General features: G+C 42.9%; 1 protein-coding gene across 6 annotated transcripts in view; it reads left to right on the plus strand.

The window, feature by feature from the left end:
- The window catches only part of LOC128700710 (DIS3-like exonuclease 2), a 324,230-nt gene that overhangs the window by 158,568 nt on the left and 138,523 nt on the right, over window positions 1-27,139 (plus strand). Inside the window, exon 1 of one of the 6 annotated variants that reach the window (XM_070097245.1) lies at window positions 28-142. The exons of 4 other annotated variants lie outside the window; for them this stretch is intronic. The gene's annotated coding sequence lies outside the window, so the exon portion shown is untranslated. Of the gene's footprint in view, window positions 1-27; window positions 143-22,177; window positions 22,201-27,139 lie in introns of those variants that run through there. One more of the 6 variants, XM_070097244.1, reaches the window with a different exon arrangement.

The following is a 27,139-nucleotide window of genomic DNA, read 5'->3' on the forward strand; positions in this document are numbered from 1 at the left end:
CAGTCACCTCCTGGCGCAGGTGCTCTGTCGACCTGCTCCTGCACCGTGTGTGTGGGGCAGACATATACACCACCTGAAGTGAGCCCAGCCATCACGTACTTGAGTTCATCATCCGTCTTACTGTTGCCAACACTTTATCTAGGTATGATAACCCTCCCATGCGAGCACATCCATGTCGTGATTAACTATTTATAGCTACATCAGGTAGCTATCTATGCTCTCGATGTCCCGTCGTCAGTGTATTTGATTACCTATTTCCAGATAAAGGAGCAGAGCTATGTTCGTGGGTCTCGTCGTCAGTATGTGATTACCTATTTGTAGGGAGAGAATAAGAACTTTGTTCTCGTTGCTCCATCTATGATATCTAGGCGATTATTTATATTTGTGACACTTTCCAGTGGTCGATGCACTTACATCCTCCCCTTGCAACTCTTTCCATTGTTCTACCACTGTGTGGGGAAAACATGGTATTCTCTCAGCACGGTGTGTTAGTCCGTCACTTACGTATGTTTGATGTATACAACCCCACTATTTCTCCGAGTATTCTATCGTACTTGAATACTGAACGGGGGTCGACGACCGAAGTAGTATGTCATTTGTGTATGGCGTTCGACCATCCCATAGAACAAAAGGGAACATTTAAAGATCTATAAGTGATCAGGTCGGATGATCATTTATTTAGAGAACAAATTAAGGGGAAGTACGTTAAAGATCAGGCTAATGGCAAGTTGCAATACACAGATAACCAGCACGTAGGAGAGAGAAGCTTACGACGACGTTTCGGTCCGACTTGGACCATATATGTGGGTTATTTTAAAATTATTCCAATTACGGTATTATGCCTCTTTGTTCTTAATGGCAGGTTGGATCGTGTACCGTGTTCTGAGTCTTGTGTATACTTGTGGGTATTTTGTGTACTATTTCTGTGTTCTCTTTACATTTATATAGTGATTTGTGTACTTTGTTGATTTGTGTCATCTTCTGCGTTCTATGTGCCACTGTGTAGTAATGTGTAAGTGATTTGTTGAGTGATTTGTTGTGAGTCCTGTGAACCCTGTGTAGGTATTTGTGTTATATCAAGGTGATACTCCACTGATCAAACCTTTGTCTTTTTTGCAGGTATGTAAACTGTGTTGGGTCAGTAACCAGTGGTGGACCAGTTCATTCCAGTCTACAGTCTGTAAGCATACAACTCTGTAAATACTATAAAGGAATGTAGCCTTAGTTTGCATCGACTGAGAAATAAATGTTGCAGTACCGTGCTTGCAACAGTTAAAGTGCACTGGTTGCAACAATACAACTATACAAAGAAATGCTACAGGTGGGATTTCTTATCCTGTTCAATAACTGCAAACAAAACATTGTAATATCTCCATACGTTTAAAATAATAATAATAATTATAATAATAATAATAATAATAATAATAATGATAATAATGATAATAATAATAATAATTAGTGGAGAGAGGTGGGTCAGGTTAGGTTGAGATTCTGGGATGGGCACGAGCAGGTCAGCCTGTCTTCTTTGTCACAGTCTGTATTTCACTGTTGATAAAACAGTGGCAGTGAAGTTGCCAGTGGATGCCAGCACGGGCTGGAGTGACCAGTGTAGGCTAGTGCAGTACTGGAGTAACCTGTGGAAGCCAGGGCAGTACTGATGAGAGCAGGGCTGGAGTGACCAGTGTAGGCTAGGGCAGTACTGGAGTGATGAGGGTAGGTCTGGAGTGACCAGTGTAGGTCAGGGCAGTACTGAAGTAATGAGGGCAGGGCTGGAGTGACTAGTGTAGGCTAGGGCAGTACTGGAGTGATGGGGGCAGGTCTGGAGTGACCAGTGTAGGTCAGGGCAGTACTAGAGTGATGAGGGCAGGGCTGGAGTGACCAGTGTAGGCTAGGGCAGTACTGGAGTGATGGGGGCAGGTCTGGAGTGACCAGTGTAGGTCAGGGCAGTACTGGAGTGATGAGGGCAGGGCTGGAGTGACCAGTGTAGGCTAGGACAGTACTGGAGTGATGAGGGTAGGCCTGGAGTGACCAGTGTAGGTCAGGGCAGTACTGAAGTTATGAGGGCAGGGCTGGAGTGACCAGTGTAGGTCAGGGCAGTACTGGAGTGATGAGGGCAGGGCTGGAGTGAGCAGTGTAGGTCAGGGCAGTACTGAAGTGATGAGGGCAGGTCTGGAGTGACCAGTGTAGGTCAGGGCAGTACTGGAGTGATGAGGGCAGGTCTGGAGTGACCATTGTAGGTCAGGGCAGTACTGGAGTGATGAAGGTAGTACTGGAGTGATCAGGGCAGGGCTGGAGTGACAAGTGGAGCCTGAAGTTCTGAAGTGACCTTGGACTGGAGAGAGTAGTGGAGGACTAGAGCTTGGCAGGTACAGAGGGTCAGGTACAGCGTTACAACTCGTCTACCTTGCATAACTACGCTGCAGATTCCTGCAATATTAATGACTCCCAGCAGGTAGGAGGGGCGCTGATTAAGATACTTCAGAAGTACCGCGTGTAAACTTGCCTGCGGTTAACAGGTTCACTAGATACACGATGCTGGTCTCCCTCCCTACTTTCAACCTTTAGAGAACAAAAAGGCACAATACCGTGACTGGAACAATACACAAATAACCTGCACACAGGAGAGAGAGGAGCCTACGACGACGCTTCTATCCGACTTGGACCATTTACAAAGTCACATTGTGTGACTTTGTAAATGGTCCAAGTCGGATCGAAGCTTCGTCGTAGGCTTCTCTTTCCTATGGGCGAGTTATTTGTGTATTGTCTCAACAGGGGTGTCACTAGCACGTTAAGAGACAATACAATAAGTGCCAGGGGCCCGAGACTGTTCAACTGCCTCCCAGCATACATAAGGGGGATTACCAATAGACCCCTGGCAGTCTTCAAGCTGGCACTGGACAAGCACCTAAAGTCGGTACCTGACCAGCCGGGCTGTGGCTCGTACGTTGGATTGCGTGCAGCCAGTAGTAACAGCCTGGTTGATGAGGCTCTGATCCACCAGGAGGCCTGGTCACAGACCGGGCCGCGGGGGCGTTGACCCCCGGAACTCTCTCCAGGTAAACTCCAGGTAAACATTTTCCCCCCCTCCCCTCATCCCTCTTCCCCCTTCCCTTTTCCCTCTCTTTCCCTTTTCCCTCTCCTCCCCTTCCTCTTCCCTCTTCCTCCCCCCTACCTTCACGCGGTTAAACATCTCGCTGTGATGGCCATCGCTGTAAACTCTCAAGACTTATTGTATACTTCTTAGTACTGACGCTGGGTAAGAAAGGAGGGAAGGGAGGGAGAAGAGGAGGGAAAGAGAAGAGAAGAAGAGAGGGCGAGAGAAAATGAAGAAATAAGGGGCAGAGGGAGGAGGGGAGGCAGGGGAAGGTTCGAGGACGCAATATACTAACACCACAAACACTACCAGAACCATCAACATAAACAGCTGCTAACTTGTGTTGTGCACACAGTGCCACACACGTCTTATTGCTGCACTTGGTTACTTACTCGAATAAATAGTTTAGAAAACCGATAAGTTGATAAATGAGATACTTGTGCCACTGGCTGTCGAAACGTTTCCAGAATAAAAATACCCGAATGTTTCACGTGTCATTTATTAACTTCTTGGTTACTACAAGTATGAACCAGCACTTACAAGATCACTTACAACTGTGTTCTAGGTATCATGAGAGGTGAGAAAGTATGGTGTTCTGGGTATCATGAGAGGTGAGAAAGTATGATGTTCTGGGTATCATGAGAGGTGAGAAAGTATGGTGTTCTGGGTATCATGAGAGGTGAGAAAATATGGTGTTCTAGGTATCATGAGAGGTCAGAATGTATGGTGTTCTAGGTATCATGAGAGGTGAGAAAGAATGGTGTTCTGGGTATCATGAGAGGTGAGAAAGAACATTATAAACAAGTACAGACACCCGCTATATTTCACTCCTTCGTCAGCTGCTGTGTTTATCACTGTCAGCTGATTTCGGTAAACAATGCAAGTGTGTGCGTGCTTTTTAATGACGGAGTTAAGTCATGGGTGTTGCAGGGAGATTTGTGCCTCCTGGTGTGGTACACGAGAGTCTGTGTAGGAATATTGGGAGGATGTACACTGCGAGGATGTTGTACATTGGGAGGATGTACACTGAGAGTAAACTGGGAAGATATTGTACATTGGGAGGATGTACACTCGGAGGAGGCTTTAATACAGACTAGATACACCCAGGAATGAAAAGAATTATGTGACAGTAAGATCAGCTTCACTTGGGCCATTAGGCCTACTGTGTTCCTGTTAATTTGGTGTTTCTACTCTTACAGTATTGCACCATTGTTTCAACACTACTTAAATTCTTCTACATCACTTCACCACTATATCTGCAGTACATGTTTCAGTGCTACCCTGCCACTCCTCCAACAACACTGCACCACCGTCATTCCAGTACCATTACAGCAACACAGTAACACTGAAGCAAAAAAATCAGTGTGGTAAAGTGGGGTAGTTGTGATGTAGTTGCTTTAAATGTGGTTCGTACGTCGGTTTACGTGCGGCCAACATTAACAGTCTGGTTGATCAGGCCCTGCTCCACCATGAGGCATGGTCACAGACCGGGCCATGGGGGCGTTGACCTCCGAAACCCTTTCCAGGTATACTGTATGTTGTGCTGTGTTGCGGCTGTATTCGTTGTATGTTTCTCCCTTCGCCATCCAGCCGCCCTCCCTCACACACACACACTACCCTCTCACACCACCAACTAGCACCACTCAATATGCACTTGAACTCTCACCACACACACACACACACACACCAGTGAAGAGGCGGGGCCAGGAGATAGGACTCGACCCCTTCAACCTCAACTGGGTGAGTACAACTAGGTGAGTACACCACACACTTCACAAACACTTACACCACATGTACACACACCATACACTTACACCACACATAACTCAAGAAATCGTAATGACACGATTGCAAACAAACCATACCCCCGCCCGGGATTGAACCCGCGGTCATAGAGTCTCAAAACTCCAGCCCGTCGCGTTAGCCACTAGACCAGCTAGCCACAATAAGATTCATCCAACTAGGTATATTTCTACACCATAGGAAGGTTAGCACAGGCACCACTGTGACCACAAATGCAAGTTTTTACAGACGAATCTCCAGCTAGCGTGGCCATGACGAACTCTAGCTCAAGTCCCTTCTATGACCGCGGGTTCAATCCCGGTCGGGGGTATGGTTTGCTTGCAATCGTGTCATTACGATTTCTTGAGTCATGTTGACGGCAGTGAAGGGACTTGAGCTAGAGTTCGTCACGGCCACGCTAGCTGGAGATTCGTCTGTAAAAACTTGCATTTGTGGTCACAGTGGTGCCTGTGCTAACCTTCCTATGGTGTAGAAATATACCTAGTCGGATGAATCTTATTGTGGCTAGCTGGTCTAGTGGCTAACGCGACGGGCTGGAGTTTTGAGACTCTATGACCGCGGGTTCAATCCCGGCCGGGGGTATGGTTTCACCACACATAATTGACACATGCTTACAACATATCAGTTACATTTATTTTGCACCTCTTTACCACTCTTTCGGCCTCCAACAAATACCTTGCCTCTGCCTTCTATATATAACTTTAACATTGTAGAAATATTTACTATGCCAACCTTTTCTCTCGCACCATTATATTCACCTGATTTATCCAGCAAGTACTCTTCCTCCTCCTCCTTTGCACCTAAGCTGACCACAGGCCTCTGCTGCACACTGCCACTGCATTCTTAACTCTACTACACTCATCGTTACTATCCTTCCCATCACCATGTTTCACATTAATCAACCAGCTTGCAACAGTTACTTATACTTCTCCCTATCTTTCACACTAACCAATCAGCTTGCAACAGTTACTTATACTTCTCCCTATCTTTCACACTAACCAACCAGCTTGCAACAGTTATACTTCTCCCTATCTTTCACACTAACCAACCAGCTTGCAACAGTTACTTATACTTCTCCCTATCTTTCACACTAACCAACCAGCTTGCAACAGTTATACTTCTCCCTATCTTTCACACTAACCAACCAGCTTGCAACAGTTACTTATACTTCTCCCTATCTTTCACACTAACCAACCAGCTTGCAACAGTTATACTTCTCCCTATCTTTCACACTAACCAACCAGCTTGCAACAGTTACTTATACTTCTCCCTATCTTTCACACTAACCAACCAGCTTGCAACAGTTACTTATACTTCTCCCTATCTTTCACACTAACCAACCAGCTTGCAACAGTTACTTATACTTCTCCCTATCTTTCACACTAACCAACCAGCTTGCAACAGTTATACTTCTCCCTATCTTTCACACTAACCAACCAGCTTGCAACAGTTATATTTCTCCTTATCTTTCACACTAACCAACCAGCTTGCAACAGTTACTTATACTTCTCCCTAACTGTATATTGCTTTAACTCCTTCATTTTCATTTCCTTTCCTCTTTTGCATGGTGGCATGTTTCTCTTTGCATATCACCTTTCTCTTACTCTAGCTCCCACTGAATAATGATCACACATACCAATGGCTACTTTTATAATATTCAGAAGTCTTCCTCTCAACCTTGCTGTATCCAGTAACATAAAACTGTTCCCCTTGCACAATTTTTTTTTTATGTGGGGAAGGTAATCATAAATCTTCCCACACAGCCCTCACTCCAAGCACCAATATAGGAGGGCCCCGCTTTACAGCTTCTCGCTAACACAGCGGTTTTCTGTTATACCCATTTTTCATTTATTCAGACTTCCTACAAGAAATATATTCACCACTCAGTATAAGTTAAGGACGAAAATATTTTAAGGTAATTAATATGTGTACTGTATATAAATTTTTTAGGCCTAGCTATATTGCTCACTTTATATATGATATTTTAAACATGTTATCAGGCTGTTATATGCATTTCCTGGCGCTACTCAACCAACTCCTTTCCTCTTGGCCGTTTTTTTTTAATTTGCTTATTTGTAGTTAAATATAATTTTTTATAGGTTTATGAAAGCTATTAAAAATATATTTAACCTAGCCTAAGCTAACCTAGCCTTATCTAGGCTAACCTAGCTTAGCCTAAGCTAACCTAGCCTAGCCTAAGCTAACCTAACCTAACCTAATCTAATCTAACCTAACCTAACCTAACCTAACCTAACCTAACCTAACCTAATCTAACCTAACCTAACCTAATCTAACCTAACCTAACCTAACCTAACCTAACCTAACCTAACCTAACCGAGCCTAACCTAACCTAACCTAACTTAAACTAACCTAACATAACCTAACCTAACCTAACTTAAGCTAAGCTAACCTTTCTTAAAATTAAGACAGTGTTATTTATAAGTTTACTGGGAACATTGAGAAATTGACGTTTTGAATCGTATTAGAAAACGAACGTAATGAAATGAATGTAGGTTGAATTTGTACATCCGAGTGACGTCATACATATCCGGACCTGAGTTCCTTCACCCGGAATTCCGGTCAAAGGTCACGTGATTTTCTCCCATTCAGTGAGATAATCAGGTCAAAGGTCACATACTTTTCTCTCCTAGTCTGTGTCATTTCTGGTGATGGTTGACCTGTGTCAGTCAGTCGTGGCAGCGAACGTGCTGAGAGCTTGTCAGGAGTGGCTCAAGTAATTCGTTTTTTACATGTTACGTTACCCTTATCACAACACCCTGTCACTTTGCCCAACGATACCCCTGTCACTTAGCCCTACGATACCCCTGTCACTTTGCCCTACGATACCCCTGTCACTTTGCCCTACGATACCCCTGTCACTTTGCCCAACGATACCCCGTCACTTAGCCCTACGATACCCCTGTCACTTTGCCCTACGATACCCCTGTCACTTTGCCCTACGATACCCCTGTCACTTTGCCCTACGATACCCCTGTCACTTAGCCCAACGATACCCCTGTCACTTAGCCCTACGATACCCTTGTCACTTAGCCCTACGATACCCCTGTCACTTAGCCCTACGATACCCCTGTCACTTAGCCCTAAGATACCCCTGTCACTTAGCCATACGATACCCCTGTCACTTAGCCCTACGATACCCCTGTCACTTAACTCTACGATACCCCTGTCACTTAGCCCTACGATACCCCTGTCACTGCCCTACGATACCCCTGTCACTGCCCTACGATACCCCTGTCACTTTGCCCTATGATACCCCTGTCACTTTGCCCTACGATACCCCTGTCACTTTGCCCTACGATACCCCTGTCACTTTGCCCTACGATACCCCTGTCACTTTGCCCTACGATACTCCTGTCACCTAGCCCTACGGTATCCCTGTCACTTAGCCCTACGATACCCCTGTCACTTAGCCCTACGATACCCCTGTCACTTAGCCCCCACGACACCCCTGTCACTTAGCCCTACGATACCCCTGTCACTTTGCCCTACGATACCCCTGTCACTTAGCCCTACGATACCCCTGTCACTTAGCCCTACGATACCCCTGTCACTTTGCCCTACGATACCCCTGTCACTTTGCCCTACGATACCCCTGTCACTTTGCCCAACTATACCCCTGTCACTTAGCCCTATGATACCCCTGTCACTTTGCCCAACGATACCCCTGTCACTTAGCCCTATGATACCCCTGTCACTTAGCCCTATGATACCCCTGTCACTTAGCCCTATGATACCCCTGTCACTTAGCCCTACGATACCCCTGTCACTTTGCCCTACGATACCCCTGTCACTTTGCCCTACGATACCCCTGTCACTTTGCCTACGATACCCCTGTCACTTTGCCCAACGATACCCCTGTCACTTAGCCCTATGATACCCCTGTCACTTAGCCCTATGATACCCCTGTCACTTAGCCCTATGATATCCCTGTCACTTAGCCCTACGATACCCCTGTCACTTAGCCCTACGATACCCCTGTCACTTAGCCCCCACGACACCCCTGTCACTTAGCCCTATGATACCCCTGTCACTTAGCCCTATGATACCCCTGTCACTTAGCCCTATGATACCCCTGTCACTTAGCCCTACGATACCCCTGTCACTTAGCCCTACGATACCCCTGTTACTTTGCCCAACGATACCTCTGTCACTTAGCCCTATGATACCCCTGTCACTTTGCCCAACGATACCCCTGTCACTTAGCCCTATGATACCCCTGTCACTTAGCCCTATGATACCCCTGTCACTTAGCCCTACGATACCCCTGTCACTTAGCCCTACGATACCCCTGTCACTTTGCCCTACGATACCCCTGTCACTTTGCCCTACGATACCCCTGTCACTTTGCCCAACTATACCCCTGTCACTTAGCCCTATGATACCCCTGTCACTTTGCCCAACGATACCCCTGTCACTTAGCCCTATGATACCCCTGTCACTTAGCCCTATGATACCCCTGTCACTTAGCCCTATGATACCCCTGTCACTTAGCCCTACGATACCCCTGTCACTTTGCCCTACGATACCCCTGTCACTTTGCCCTACGATACCCCTGTCACTTTGCCTACGATACCCCTGTCACTTTGCCCAACGATACCCCTGTCACTTAGCCCTATGATACCCCTGTCACTTAGCCCTATGATACCCCTGTCACTTAGCCCTATGATATCCCTGTCACTTAGCCCTACGATACCCCTGTCACTTAGCCCTACGATACCCCTGTCACTTAGCCCCCACGACACCCCTGTCACTTAGCCCTATGATACCCCTGTCACTTAGCCCTATGATACCCCTGTCACTTAGCCCTATGATACCCCTGTCACTTAGCCCTACGATACCCCTGTCACTTAGCCCTACGATACCCCTGTCACTTTGCCCAACGATACCCCTGTCACTTAGCCCTATGATACCCCTGTCACTTTGCCCAACGATACCCCTGTCACTTAGCCCTATTATACCCCTGTCACTTAGCCCTATGATACCCCTGTCACTTTGCCCAACGATACCCCTGTCACTTAGCCCTATTATACCCCTGTCACTTAGCCCTATGATACCCCTGTCACTTAGCGCTAGTCGAGTATAAGCTGTCACTCAGCGCTATTAGAATATTGGCTGTCACTCAGCACTAACGGAGTATAAGCTGTCACTCAGCACTAACAGAGTATAAGCTGTCACTCAGCACTAACAGAGTATAAGCTGTCACTCAGCACTAACAGAGTATAAGCTGTTACTCAGCACTAACAGAATATAAGCTGTCACTCAGCACTAACAGAGTATAAGCTGTCACTCAGCACTAACAGAGTATAAGCTGTCACTCAGCACTAACAGAGTATAAGCTGTCACTCAGCGCAATGATCCTGCTAAAGATCTCAGCTCTCAGATATCCTGCCGCTTTCAGCACTATGATACTGCTAGTAGTAGGCTGGTTGACATCGCCATCCTATCACATGTGTGAGAAACGGAAGTGAGTTAAATGTTATGCACTCTGGAAGTATTGCTAATCTTTTGTCTCCTCTCTGTCTCATAAACACGTAAGATGGCTGGTAAATCTCACAAATTTATACATACATTCACTGTTCACTGTTTTACATGATGGTAGGATTGCTGGTGTCTTTTTTCTGTTTCATAAACACTCGGGATAACAGGTATATTTTTCTGCTTCTACTTACACTGAGGTCATAATTCATATGCATGTACACGCATGTATATTTACACACCCATCTGGGTTTTCTTCTAGTTTCTTAATAGTTCTTGTTCTTCTTTATTTCCTCTTATCTCCATGGGGAAGTAGAAAATAATTCTTCCTCCAAAAGCCATGCGTGTCGTAAGAGGCCGTAGCAAGGGGCTAGTAACCCCTTTTCCTGTATAAAAGACAAACTTTAAGAAGAAAAACTTTCGTTTTTTTTAGGTCACCGTGCCTCGGTGGGATACGGCCAGTTCGTTGAAAAAAAAAATCACTGTTCACTCATCTTTACTTTCCTGTGTGTTGCTTATTAGCTCTTATTGCAAAGAAAATTCCACTCAAGTTAGGGAAGTGTAGATTGAGACCGAGTGGAGGGAACGATGATCCCCGGATCCATTAAGAAATATATAAGAGGCACACGACCTGTTTCAGCCTCTCAGTCACGGGTAATAATTTTCTCATATCCAGAAGAAAAGGATGAAGCAATTTCCATCAGAGGTAAGCCTGCGATTATTATCAAAGTGGATTTATCGCTGGGATAAATGCCCACTAATCCCACTGCGAAGAAAGAAAGGCGAGATAAATCCCTCCAGCCGGCAACTTAGGGGAGTTGTGAGGGAGAAGGTGTATAGAAGGTAGATGGAGTCCTTTATCACAGGGCCTGGAGGGATAGAGAGGCGTAGATGGACGAAGGTTTAACTGTCACACACACTCTCCCTTCTCCTTCCCCTTACCCTAACTCTGCCTTGTGTGGCGAGTAAAATGTCGCAGTACTGTAGCTGGAACAATTCACAAATAACCTGTACTCACCTATATGTGATTGCAGGAGTGCATGTGTGTGTGTTTGATAGGACATCTTAGAAAAATGTAATTCCCAGGTAACAGTAAACCCAAATTTTCAAGTTGCCGTAGCTTCTGAGCCTATATAGTGTGAAGCTGATGCCTCCTTGCTCCGCCTTACATATTATAACTAATCTAAGGACCTAGATTTTCTGTTAGAACACCACAGATAACACAGCTCGAGTTTAGTAGAGTACGGTAGCAGTATATTGCTGATGTATCTACTTTTAATTAATAAATTCCCTCTCTCTCCACATATACATATATGGTAATAAAAGTAATGAATACTTGTCGATGCTGAAGGGATCCCGTGTGTGGATAAAGAAACAACAATGGATATGAATCTATTTCGACTCCCAAATGGAGTCCTCTTCAGTAGTATGTGGTGGAATGGTATAGTTTGGGATTTACAGATAGTAGGTGAGGTGGGTTACTGTGAACTTGCATGGTGATACAGAGAGTGTGGTGGGTTACTGTGACCTTCCATGGTGATAGAGAGTGGGTGAGGTGGGTTACTGTGACCTTGCATGGTGATACAGAGAGTGGGTGAGGTGGGTTACTGTGACCTTGCATGGTGAAACAGAAAATGGGTATGGTGGGTTACCGTGACCTTGCATGGTGAAACAGAAAGTGGGTATGGTGGGTTATCGTGACCTTGCATGGTGAAACAAAGTGGGTATGGTGGGTTACCGTGACCTTGCATGGTGAAACAGAAAGTGGGTATGGTGGATTATCGTGACCTTGCATGGTGAAACAGAAAGTGGGTATGGTGGATTATCGTGACCTTGCATGGTGAAACAGAAAGTGGGTATGGTGGGTTACCGTGACCTTGCATGGTGAAACAGAAAGTGGGTATGGTGGATTATCGTGACCTTGCATGGTGAAACAGAAAGTGGGTATGGTGGGTTACCGTGACCTTGCATGGTGAAACAGAAAATGGGTATGGTGGGTTACCGTGACCTTGCATGGTGAAACAGAAAGTGGGTATGGTGGGTTATCGTGACCTTGCATGGTGAAACAAAGTGGGTATGGTGGGTTACCGTGACCTTGCATGGTGAAACAGAAAGTGGGTATGGTGGATTATCGTGACCTTGCATGGTGAAACAGAAAGTGGGTATGGTGGGTTACCGTGACCTTGCATGGTGAAACAGAAAGTGGGTATGGTGGGTTACCGTGACCTTGCATGGTGAAGCAGAAAGTGGGCATGGTGGGTTACCGTGACCTTGCATGGTGATAATATTCACAATAAGTACATTGCATGAGGCGAGGGAGAATGGGTGATCGTGGTGCTGAGGCTGACCCCTGGCTCATAGCCAGGTGCCCACACCTGCTGTATGCTGATGATTCCGTTCTGCTGTCCCAGTCACGACCGGCAGACCCAGGTTCAATTCTGGGTCGGGTGGAAACGTTGAATACATTGCCTTATACCTGCCACTCCTCGTCACCTATCAGTAAATCAGGTACCCGAGTATTAGCCGACTGTTGTATGATGCGTAGGGAATGGGCGGCAATTAGGTTTGTTCCGAGGAAGTGGAGGGTATTTCCAATTGCCTTGAGGGTGGCGAGACATCAGGTATGTCTCAAGAGATAACTCTACATTAGATGTTTGAAGGATTGGAGATGAGAGCTTGCAAGGAAGACATGTATAGTAGTTAATAATAAAACTCATGTATGGTAGTTTGTTATGACAATGATTGTCATGTATGGTAGTTTATTATGACAGTGATTGTCATGTATGGTAGTTTATTATGACAGTGATTGTAATGTATGGTAGTTTATGACAGTGATTGTCATGTATGGTAGTTTGTTATGACAATGGATGTCATGTATGGTAGTTTATGACAGTGATTGTCATGTATGGTAGTTTCTTATGACATTGGCTGTCATGTATGGTAGTTTTTGACAGTAGTTGACAGGTGAACAATTTAAGCAACCCAAACTTCTAGTCTGGGCTGACACGCATTGAAGAATAAAATTCCCATTACCATGACTGCTGTATATTGACATATCTTGTGTGTGTGTGTGTGTGTGTGTGTGTGTGTGTGTGTGTGTGTGTGTGTGTGTGTGTGTGTGTGTGGAGAGAGAGAGAGAGAGAGAGAGAGAGACAGGGAGGGAGGGAAGGAGAGGAGTGGAATTAGAATAGGTTTCGCCAGGAGAAAGGTAGGTTCCGGTACTACAGATCCCCTGATCAGGTGATCCAATAAACAAAGGCTCTCCCTAGTGCCAGACCCTAAGTGGGTGAAGCCCCACAGGTCTGCCGCTTGCGCTCACCACCTTTAAAATGTCTGCACAAAAGGATGAAAATAGCGAGTTTTTTTTCATTGGGCAGACAATGGTATACATGTTACAGTTGAAGTACTGTTGTTAGTCTACAATAGGAAGCTGTACAGTGACTTTGTCTGTTGTTGATTCTTCATATATGTTGACTGTTGTAACAGTAATGAATGGTGCTCTATTGTACAGCTGTGTCTGTTTACTTTTAATATGTAAGTGTTTGTGTGCGATTGTATAAACACTAATATATGTATGTGTGTCTACCTACCTATATATACTTACTTATGGGGGTGGTTGCAGGGTAAAGCACTAGCTCCTGGTCGCACCTTTAAATTTGCCACTTGCCAGATTCACTCCCTCCTGGACTCATGGGCCTTGTCATACCTACTCTCAAATCCATGCATGGAGACTGCCTCCATTACTTCGTCTACTGTAGGTCATTCCCCTTCCTGACCCCCCTGAGGCTGACTTTTCTGTGTCTTGAGCTTACAACTGTGCCCTTGTGTACCTGTTTCCCGCCTCTCAACAGTTTACCTCTATCTGTTCTATCAGTACCTCGGAGTATTGTAAATATTGTTATTGTGTGTTTCCTGGTTCTTGTGTCTTTCAATGTCGTTAGATTTACGTCTGTTAACCATTTGAGGGTCAACGCCCCCGCGGCCCAGTCCATGACCAGGCCTAGCTGTGGATCAGGGCTTGATCAACCAGGCTGCTACTGCCGGCCGCACCCCTTGCATTTTTTCCATTTTTTTTTAACATGCTCCCTCGGGTGCGAGTTGCTTACTGGTGCAGCATATTGCAAGATGGACCTCATATATGCTGTACAGAGAGCCTGGAATAACTCTTTGTTGAAGTTGCTGATTATTCCTGTTAGATTTGCCGGATAAGCATTGACTGCAGCGATTGCGTGTGTACTCACCTATTTGTGGTTGCAGGGGTCGAGTCACCGCTCATGGCCCCGCCTCTTCGCTGGTCGTGTGTGTGTGTGTGTGTGTGTGTGTGTGTGTGTGTGTGTGTGTGTGTGTGTGTGTGTGTGTGTGTGTGTGTGTGTGTGTGTGTATGTGTGTATGTGTGTGTGTGTATGTATGTGTGTGTGTATGTGTGTGTGTGTGTGTGTATGTGTGTGTGTGTGTGCGCATGTATGTTTGTGTGTGTGTATGTGTGTGTGTGTATGTGTGTGTGCGTGTATGTGTGTGTGTGTGTGTGTGTGTGTATGTGTGTGTGTGTGTATGTGTGTGTGTGTGTATGTGTGTGTGTATGTGTGTGCGTGTATGTGTGTGTGTGCGTGTATGTGTGTGTGTGTGTGTGTGTGTGTGTGTGTGTGTGTGTGTGTGTGTGTGTGTGTGTGTGTGTGTACTCACCTATTTGTGGTTGCAGGGGTCGAGTCTTAGCTCCTGGCCCCGCCTCTGTGTGTGTGTGTGTGTGTGCATGTGCATGCTGTGTGTTCGTATGCGTGCGCATGTTTCGGTGTAGCCGCAGGCGTTGCTGACTTGGTGTTGATGAATACAAGTAAAGTCTATAAACTGTACAATGAATACATCCTCACCAGCGACTCACTGCGCATTCACGCACACTGCGCACTTTTCCCGTGCGACTGCCGCTGCTTCCCCTGAGGCCAAACCTACTGCAGGACACAGTTTTTGTCATCGCCCTTAGCTACCGTTCTCCCTGGAAAGATAAGTCGTGTACAGTGTCACGTCGGCACCTGATCGTGGGACGTGTATAGCATGCACAGTAGTGGAGTAGATGTGTATGGCATACATAGTAGTGAAGTAGATGTATGTTGAGTACGAAACACCGGATACTCGAATCACACCCATGTATGTACATCTGAGCAAAGCTTATGGCTAAAAATATATAAACAGAGGCATGTACATTCTAGGAAAACTCATGGCTAAAATATATATAAACAAAAGCATGAACATTTGAGTAAAGCTCATGGCTAAAACCATTCTGCAACAACATAAGGGAGACAAAATAGTTTGAAGTTGCTGGTTCAAAGTAGCACACACATTAAACTAAGAATTTGGCACCTTAAGATACGGTGAGGGTCTTGTTTCGTTTCAAGGAGATGTGCGTTTATGTACCAAATGTCCAGAATTAATAATAATAATAATAATAATAATAATAATAATAATAATAATAATATCTTTATTTCTACAAGTACATGTACAAGGTATACAGGCCTAGCTGACATCAATGACATACAACTATATAGAAAGTCCCTTAAATAACAAAAAGGCACAATACCGTGACTGGAACGATACTCAAATAACCCGCACATAAAAGACGTGTGTCATTTCATCCTGTCGGTATTATATACAATTCTTGTACTACTACTACTACTACTACCACTACTACTACCTCCACCTCTTCCTGCCTATATATAGCCGTCCTGCTCCTTCTCTGTTAGTGTGACTTTGTCAATGGTCCAAGTCGGACCGAAACGTCGTCGTAAGCTTCTGTCTTTTATGTGCGGGTTATTTGAGTATAGAAAGTCCCTTGTTATGCTGAGCATTTCGGGCAAATTAGGTTAGTTTTGTCCCAGGATGCGACCCACACCAGTCGACTAACACTTAGGTACCCATTTTACTGATGGGGAACATAGACAACCGGTGTAAAGAAACACGCCCAATGTTTCTACTCTTGCCGGGAATCAAACCCGGACCCTCGCCGTGTGGAGCGAGAGCTTTAGCCACCAGAAGTTCAGCAACCAGAAGTTTATGACGACGTGTCGGTCCGACTTAGACCACCGACTAGTCACACTAGTACACGAAGGCGAGGGAGCCAGTATATATAATGTTCGTCCAGCATTAATAATAACAATAAAGAGATTAACTGTATATTATAGTTTTCAAAAAAATACCGAGAATTTGATGAAAAAGATACTTCGTTAAAATTTAATGAAATGTCAACAAACTGAGAGTAAGATATAACCTCAGTAGACACATACAATTATTATAACCTAACAAAAAATAATATAAAAACCCACCGTACCGTGGCTAGAATTATTCACGACTAACAACGTGGCCAGGAAATTTTGACAAGGTTTCTGTCCGTCTTGGAGTATTATCAAGTTCACGACTATGGCAATCACTGTTGAGCCGTGACTTGATGATAGTCCAGGAGAGACCGAAACGGTGCCAGATCTTACGTATTTCAAGTTGTGCAACCAGAATGTTGTGAACATCACTTGACTAACAGTTGTGTGAAGTGTAGGATTAATGTTCTTACTGGCCTTCGTGGATGATAGTTTTGTGTGCAATGTTGAAGACACAGTTTCGTCTTGACTTTAATTGTAGCGTTTATAACAACAATAACAAGAGTTTAAGCGAACACACACACACACACACACACACACACACACACACACACAGAGAGGCAGGCTGATAACTATAGTTTCAAAAGGATTGACAGATTTACAGAGGAAGTGAAATGTAAACAGATACGAAAGCAGCTTATATAATTCACAGTACTATTTTTAATTAAGTATATGTAGAGACGGGAATGATTGTTCTCTCTCTTTCTCTCTCTCTCTCTCTCTCTCTCTCTCTCTCTCTCTCTCTCTCTCTCTCTCTCTCTCTCTCTCTCTGTGTGTGCACTAGTGACCCGCATGCCACCCTTGATCTCTGTGTCGTGGGGTTCATGAAGATATTGCTTTCTTACTCACCCCTCACTACCACCACATTACCACCAGCTGACCAAGACTGGTCGTGTCTCCCTCAGACACTCAACGTCACCAGCAGGTGTGTTGTCGTTGCTTCTGTACTTCTACTGCTCGCTACAGTCATCGTGTCATGGCTAGTTTTTCATCCAGTCTCACTCGTCCAAGATACCCCAGTCAGTGTTTCCACTCTTGTGTTTTTCTGTTGTGAGAAATGTTCAGCCTGTACCCTCACTCATGTCTTGTTTCCATCATGTCAGTTATGTCTTGTCTGCCATTACAATCGTTCAGTTTATAATGTCACTCATGCTTTATCTGTCATGAAACGTCTAGCCTCTGTCATTATAAACATCTAGTCTATAATGTCAGTCATGTCTTGGCTATCATTATAAACATTCAGTTTATAATGCCGGTCATGTCTTATCTATCATTTAAAACGTCCAGTCTATAATGTCATTCATATTTTGTCTTTATCATAATAAACGTTAACTATAACTATCATCAAAAGCGATCACTAATTCCAGTAACGTCTTGTCTCAGTTATAACAGCACTGTGGCAAGAACTGCAGTCTTCAAGGTTATGAAGATATTGAGAAGTACAAATTATGACCTTAGTTATACGTTTATTTTATAGGATTCTTTATCAGCGAGCCAACTTTTTTTTCCCCTTTTTATAATTTCTTGTCTAACTGCATTTCTGGTGGCCTCCGCATTGTTGTTATCTTCCAAGTGCTATTGTCTACTCTATAGCTATATTATGTCATCGACCATCGATATTATCTGATAGTTATAATCATAACCATAATTTCTAAAGGGGTGGAGGGGTAAGCCAGTGGAAGGTCTCGGTCAGATGACCAAAGGCTCCAACTACGAGTCATCATATGACTAAGACTCACGTCATAATTACGATATTTAAGATACTTAGAGGCATTGATAGGGTGGTCAGTAAAATGTTTGAGAGGCGAGACGCTGGAATACGAGGTCACAGGTGAAAATTAAGGAATCAAATGATGAACATGGATGTCAAGAAGTATTTCTTTAGCTTCAGGAGAGTCAGAAAGTAGACGGACCTGGATGAAGGAGTAGTTGAGGAAGACTCAAGAAGATGTATAACAGGATCCAGGAGGCCAGGAGCGTGTGAACCCGGTCAGGCGAGCTAAGAGGAGGAGCCAGGCGTTGAGAATTGACCCAGCAACCACAAATGGGTGAGCAGGAATGGAGAGAGGCGGTGGCACAGATATTAATGTATTTGTTCCCGGAGGCCACTTATGATCACTGCAAAACAACCTGCCATCACACTCCAATACCTGCCTCGCCAGAGTATCGTCCAAGTGTGCTCCCTCCCTCCCTCCCTCCCTTCATCATTTGCCCCACCTCTCTTCCTTCTTTTATAATATTATTTTGTTGATACTTATCGTTAGTATGTGATTCATTAAGGCTGCATGCTACCTGTATACCAGCTTCAAGAATACTTTAATACCTAAAACAGGGAATACACCAAATTCTGTATATATGCACCCCCTCTCGAGGTATATACACACATTTGTGTGTAAATACCTCGAAAAATATACATTTCTAGGTGTATAGAAACCGAGAAATACATACCTCTGTCTGTTTATCTCTCAGTGTTTATATACTGAGGTGCGAACATCTCAATATATAAACACTGAAAGATGCACACCTCTGTAAGTGAATACTAAGAGATACAGACCCGTGGAATACACCTCTCTGTGTATATACGCTGAGAGATTCACACCCCTTTGTATATACACTGTGTGTATGTCTGTTACTACCTTCTCTTGTATTATACCTCGTTCTCGCTGTTGTTGTTGTATACTGTATGCCACTAAACTTTTACTAAATCTAATGACCATGGATATTTTTGCATATATTTATATATTGTTAAATACATTAAATGCAAGAATTTGTGTTGCATGGAGGATTCGGAAAACGAACCCTGGACTGGGTTAGTGTTAACAGGGTCACAAATCAGATATAAAAGAGAGGTTGATAGTGCAACTTTGTCAGAAGTGGTTTTCAGAGCACCAAGGCTCTCTCTAGCTCCGATGTTGTAACACTTCGTGTGCTATTAAACTGTTATTTAACATTTGTGCCATGTTCAGTAGTTATCATAATAATAAGTGAGTGAAGAAACGTCTTGTCATGGTGAGAAATGCGAGAACTTCCATTAGAAAGTCTTGTGAAACACGTTACTGAAGGAAAATATATTGGCTGTAACAGGGAGTACCTTACCCCTGATGACTGTGCTCTACTCTACAACGTGTTGGTGGCTCCATTTCTACCAGATCGTAAATATTTTTGACAATTTGAGACTCACTCTTGTGCCTTTGACAGTACCGGTTGAGTGGCCCAAGTGGTAGTGTTGCCACGAGAAGTTTTTCTTTCATTCCACAATAAACTGCAGGAGTTTGGTTCTTTTTCACGGTCTCTACCAGTAATATCTGGAGTGATTGCATAATAAATAAACGTTCAAACTCAAACGTTCAAACGAAGAAACTCTACACAGAGTGAAGCATTGTCCCATTAAATGTTTCCTCTAAACCCTGTGCATTTTCCCAACTGTATAAATGTGACTGAAGCATAATAGTGCCTTATGTATACATCTTTTTTGAATATGATAGTTTATTTCAGCAGTATAATTTAGCATAGTGTCGTAGTCCTTGGCTAGCCAATACTAGTCATTCATTATTTACATTGTTAACTATATACAGTTTCTGGTAAAAAAGAAATAACATCATGAGTGAAATAAGTCATGATTGTTAATAACATGGTCGTTATTATGATTACTTGTACGTTAACATCACCTGTAAAACTAATTATCTGCAAGAATGATTTAATAATGATTAACCTAAAATCATTAACACCTTAATGAAGTACTTGGTATATATATTCTCAGGAAGCACTTGGTATATATTCTGACTATACCTCTCCTGGTGGGTATGCAGTGAGGGCAGCAGTGAATATACATGAGAGGTGTATTTCTTGGTATATATATATATATATATATATATATATATATATATATATATATATATATATATATATATATATATATATATAAACCTACTTTGGGTATTAACTTATGCTTGACCGGCGGTGTATGTTCAACGTTAATGACCCTCTTGTAGATGACAGGCTTGACCGGCGGTGTATATTCAACGTTAATGACCTTGTAGATAACAGGCTTGATCGGCGGTGTATATTCAACGTTAATGACCACCTTGTAGATGACAGGCTTGATCGGCGGTGTATATTCAACGTTAATGACCCTCTTGTAGATGACAGGCTTGATCGGCGGTGTATATTCAACGTTAATGACCACCTTGTAGATGACAGGCTTGATCGGCGGTGTATATTCAACGTTAATGACCACCTTGTAGATGACATGCTTGATCGGCGGTGTATATTCAACGTTAATGACCTTCTTGTAGATGACAGGCTTGACCGGCGTTGTATATTCAACGTTAATGACCACCTTGTAGATGACAGGCTTGATCGGCGGTGTATATTCAACGTTAATGACCTTCTTGTAGATGACAGGCTTGACCGGCGTTGTATATTCAACGTTAATGACCACCTTGTAGATGACAGGCTTGATCGGCGGTGTATATTCAACGTTAATGACCCTCTTGTAGATGACAGGCTTGATCGGCGGTGTATATTCAACGTTAATGACCCTCTTGTAGATGACAGGCTTGATCGGCGGTGTATATTCAACGTTAATGACCCTCTTGTAGATGACAGGCTTGATCGGCGGTGTATATTCAACGTTAATGACCCTCTTGTAGATGACAGGCTTGATCGGCGGTGTATATTCAACGTTAATGACCCTCTTGTAGATGACAGGTTTGACGGGCGGTGTAAATAGTATACAACGTTAATGACCCTCTTATAGACGACAGGCTTTAAGCTTAATTAACCAATCACATCTTAATGAAAGAACATAACTCACTAGATGCTTTTGGCTCTGAATTTTTTTGGGATCCTTTTTAATTAACGTTGAAACTATTAATCACTACATGGGATCTTAACTGCTAATCACTACATGTGATCTTAACAAGTAATGGTATCAACTCAGGGAACTGGCAGTGTTGGAACCCATGGCAGTGTTGAAACTCATGGCAGTTTTGGACCCCATGAAGGTGTTGGAATCCATAAGTGTTGAAACCCGTTAGTGTTGAAACCATGGCAGTGTTGGAGCCCATGGCAGGACTACTGTTTGTGGAGGATATTCGAATTGAAATTCCACTAAGAATGATCACCAGAACGCAACCTTTGTCTGTCCTGTTCTAACACATTTCAATTCATATATTTTGAACAGTCTACCCCCCCCCCAGACACCTCTTTGTCAGCTCAAAAATAATAACCTTCCATACCCCAGGGACTGATGCATCCGTACGGGTTTACCGCTTCACTATCAATATGATGATGGTGATCAAAGTTGATTTTGTGTATGGTGACTTTCAAAGTCTTATATCACTGTAAGATTAATAATAACAATGTAAGATTTTTCGCTGGTTCTTCCAGTACAATTATTTAATGGCTCTGAAGTAATCATTTAACCCCATTTTCTGTAATTGTTGCATGAGGAGGGGGAGGAGGAAGGGGAGGAGGAGACAGCAGAAACTACAATAACCAGTGTAAGAGGAGAAGGGGAAAACAGGAGCGGCGGCAGCAGAAACAACAGCAGCTTACAGAGGAGGAAATAGCAGCAGCAACAGTAGCATACGGAGTAGGAGAAGGAGGAGGAGGAGGAGGTTAACGCCCTCGTGACCTACTCCACCACACACGCCCTACATGGTATGATGTGATAATGTGTACTTTGATTCATTAAACTGTTAGTGTTCGCACAGGGGCGCCTCATGCATGGTAATTAAAAAGAGTCTACCGCAGCTATGCCCAAGACACCTTCACTAACATATACCACACTGCTACAATAATAAACTTGCTTGTTTTGTTTGTCTCCATGTTTGTTTGTTTTTCTGAGTCGAGACGCTGATTGACTCATAAAAACAATTAAACGATGATTGGCTGTGATAGCCTAGAGAGCTAGCCAATCATTGGCTGCTATAAGCAAGAGAGCTAGATGATGATTGGCTGTGATAACAAGAGAGCTAGATGATGATTGGCTGTCATAATATAAGTTTAACGAACACTTATCATCATTGAAATTATTGTATTTCCTCATATAGTTTTATATCACTTCCCCAGCATAATTTATCCAACATTTAATGTGCTGATTACTGGAGTGTAAGCGATGAATTTTTTTTTATTTAATTAACAAAATTTGACACATCAGCAATGTGCTGCTATCTTGTTCTATATGATAATCTCACAGTGGGAACAAAAGCTAGTTATGAGTTCTTCACCTACGGCAGCTTCAAAAATTTCCTTTCAGCAGAGCTGGAGTTACTATTACCTGAGAATTACCATCTCTCAGTATGGTCTGTAACATACTAGGAAGAGACTGAATTTTTATGAAGATATTTAAATCATCACAGAACAAGACAATAAAAGTTATGTATAGGAGAGAGGTGAAAAAGAGAGGAGGAGGAGTTCGAGAGAAATTTGGACTCCATTATGTATCAAAGAATGAACAACGCAGATTTGTTGCTGCAGTAGCCTCTCGACATTTAAAACTCCTTTACAAGACTGAATATATACTTGCACTAGCCTGACGACAACCAGCCTGAACATCTTGCAACAAACTGTACTTCACGCTACTAAGGAACACCTACTAGATGTTGGCTGACTCTAAATAAGTTGGACAAGGCCAAACTCCATTACATTACATTTATTAATCACACACACATACGCTTATATAAATATGCACACATACTGTATATATATATATATATATATATATATAATATATATATATATATATATATATATATAATTCGGAGTGTGGAAATTAGGAAAAGGTGTGGAGTTAGTGAAAATATTAGTCAGAGGGCAGAAGAGGGGTTGTTGAGGTGGTTTGATAATTTAGAGAGAATGGATCAAAGTAGAATGGCATGGAAAGCATATAAATCTATAGGGGAAGGACGGCGGGGTAGGGGTTATCCTCGAAAGGGTTGGAGAGAGGGGGTAAAGGAGGTTTTGTGGGCGAGGGTCCCCTCAAGGAAGGTTCCTTGATGCTGGTGAGGGGCTCTTGATCTAGGGAACTGGATCTGTGCTCCAGCTCCCTGAGTTAAACCTGAATACCTTCCATCCCTCCCCCAAGCACTGTATAATCCTATGGGTTTAGTGCTTCCCCCTTGATTATAATAATAATGTGGGCGAGGGGCTTGGACTTCCAGCAAGCGTGCGTGAGCGTGTTAGATAGGAGTGAATGGAGACGAATGATACTTGGGACCTGACGATCTGTTGGAGTGTGAGCAGGGTAATATCTAGTGAAGGGATTCAGGGAAACCGGTTATTTTCATATAGCCGGACTTGAGTCCTGGAAATGGGAAGTACAATGCCTGCACTTTAAAGGAGGGGTTTGGGATATTGGCAGTTTGGAGAGATATGTTGTGTATCTTAATACGTATATGCTTCTAAACTGTTGTATTCTGAGCACCTCTGCAAAAACAGTGATAATGTGCGAGTGTGGTGAAAGTGTTGAATGATGATGAAAGTATTTTCTTTTTGGGGATTTTCTTTTTTTTTTTGGGGGGGGGTCACCCTGCCTCGGTGGGAGACGGCCGACTTGTTGAATATATATATATATATATATATATATATATATATATATATATATATATATATATATATATATATATATATATATATATATATATATATATGTATATATGTCGTGCCGAATAGGCAGAACTTGCGATCTTGGCTTAAATAGCAACGTTCATCTTGCCAAATAGGACAAGTGAAAATTTGTGTATGCAATATTTTCGCCAAAATCATTCTGAACCTAACGAAATAAATATATTTCACTGTGTTTGTTTAGTATTAAATTATTGTAAACAAAACTAAAATATATTTAGTTGGGTTAGGCTAAAATAAATTGCTCTTGTTATAATAAGGTTAGGTAAGTTTTCTAAGATTCTTTTGATGCAAAATTAAAAATTTTTACATTAACATTAATGAAAAAATATATCTTTAAACGTATAAGAGAAAATTTTAGAAAGGACTTAATTTTAAATGAGTTCTTGCTAATTGACCAATTTTACATATTCGGCACATATATATATATATATATATATATATATATATATATATATATATATATATATATATATATATATATATATATATATATATATATATATATATATATATATATATATAATGTGTGTGTGCTGATGGTCCCACATGCACATATATTAGAGAAGTATATGGGCGTAAACATTTCTTATCTATATTTGAACATGACAGTATATCTAACACGGCAGATTCATGCGGGAGGCATAAACGTTCTGTTGTTAACGTTGATACCACACAGGTGATGTAATTCACCGACAGTGCCAGTGGTGAGGACGGTTCTACATATATTCACACACACACACACACACACACACACACACACACACACACACACACACACACACACACACACACACACACACACACACACACACACACACACACAAGGGCAAAGAAGACCGCAGACGGAGTACAGTCTAGGGGGCCAGAGACTACAAACATCACTCAAGGAAAAAGATCTTGGGGTGAGTATAACACCAGGCACATCTCCTGAAGCGCACATCAACCAAATAACTACTGCAGCATATGGGCGCCTGGCAAACCTCAGAACAGCATTCAGACATCTTAATAAGGAATCGTTCAGGACCCTGTACACCGTGTACGTTAGGCCCATATTGGAGTATGCGGCACCAGTTTGGAACCCACACCTAGCCAAGCATGTAAAGAAACTAGAGAAAGTGCAAAGGTTTGCAACAAGACAGGTCCCAGAGTTAAGAGGTATGTCCTATGAGGAGAGGTTAAGGGAAATCAACCTGACGACACTGGAGGACAGGAGAGATAGGGGGGACATGATAACGACTTACAAAATACTGAGAGGAATTGACAAGGTGGACAAAGACAGGATGTTCCAGAGACTGGACACAGCAACACGGGGACACAGTTGGAAGCTGAAGACACAGATGAATCAAAGGGATGTTAGGAAGTATTTCTTCAGCCACAGAGTAGTCAGGAAGTGGAATAGTTTGGGAAGCTATGTAGTGGAGGCAGGATCCATACATAGCTTTAAGCAGAGGTATGATAAAGCTCATGGTTCAGGGAGAGTGACCTAGTAGCGACCAGTGAAGAGGCGGGGCCAGGAGCTTGGACTCGACCCCTGCAACCTCAACTAGGTGAGTACAACTAGGTGAGTACACACACACATGCTTATGTATATGCACTTGTATATATTTATATACGTGCACACATGTATACACACATACACATACAATCATACATATACAAATACCCATATGTACAAGTGATGATGTTAGGCACTATTGAGAAGTGACTAAGGAATTCTCTCTCCTCTCCTCCTCAGCTGTTTCCTCTCCCTTAATGACGTTGTTGCACATGACTTGTAAACAAACTGCAGTACATGTATAGAGATCAATGCGTCCGTCCACTCTTTCACGGGCTAAATTACTCGATCTTTGTTAAAGATTTACGCCCTTGTATGATGTGTGGGATAACCTTGTGTTCCCTAGTGGGAGGGTGACGTCAAAGGAGGTTCTCGCTCCGCTAATATAGTAGAGATATTTTTAGTATCTTAATATATGTGTTAATTTGTCTGCGTGACACTGTATTTGTCGTATGTCTCTTTATCTAGATTTATCAGTTATCCGCATGTATATGTGCATATCCCTGATAGATTTTAAATCCTGCTGAGGAATTATGAGGGTATCCTAGGTTAAGTCATCATAAAACGTGTCTGTGTATATCTATAATGATTGTATGTAGTATGTCATTATAAAATTCAAAAAACAAAATACTTACTTGTAGAGTAGTACGTACTTTTATATATGGCTAACCTAAATAAAGTACTAAGCTAAGTATGTAAGATAATATATTCTTAGTCTTGATGACCCTCCACGAGGCTTTACTAGATCCTGGTGAAGTGCTCTTGATCCACGGAATTGGAGGTACCTTTTCCTCGGATCAAACCTGATCACCCGACCCCCATCCTAATCCCTAGGGGCAATATGACCCTTTCTGGATTAGCGCCTCCCTATATATATAATGCCTTTCAAGGGAGGTTCCTTGATACTGGTGAGAGGGTTCTTGATCCAAGGAATTTGAGGTGTCCTCCCCTTCCTTGGATCGAAGCTGATTCCACAGACGCTTCCTTTAAATAATAATAATAATAATAATAATAATAATAATAATAATAATAATAATAATCTTGCCTGATGAACTGGTCACAAGCACAGGACAGAGCGAGTCTGTGTACTTGTAAAGGTCAAGGCAGAAGTATTTATTGAAGGAGATGATTTAATTAATTTTATGTAAGTATCCAGTGCTAGACATTGCTGTATTATTGTTGAGTAAAAAATGTTTGGAAAGATCTACGAGTGTTGTTCCTATTGTTATTGTTGTTGTTCTTAATATTATTATTATTATTATTATTATTATGCTCAGCTGCAGGACCCAGGTCTTGTTCACATTTACATTCATTGACTTGCGTGTCTCAGTGTATAAGTCATTTAGACATGGAGAGGCTACGTGTAACGTCCTGTCACATCCTTGTGGATCCGGGCAGTGTAGACGACCCCCTTTC

Source organism: Cherax quadricarinatus, chromosome 56 (genome assembly GCF_038502225.1).
Source record: "Cherax quadricarinatus isolate ZL_2023a chromosome 56, ASM3850222v1, whole genome shotgun sequence".
NCBI classification, from domain to species: Eukaryota; Metazoa; Arthropoda; class Malacostraca; order Decapoda; family Parastacidae; genus Cherax; species Cherax quadricarinatus.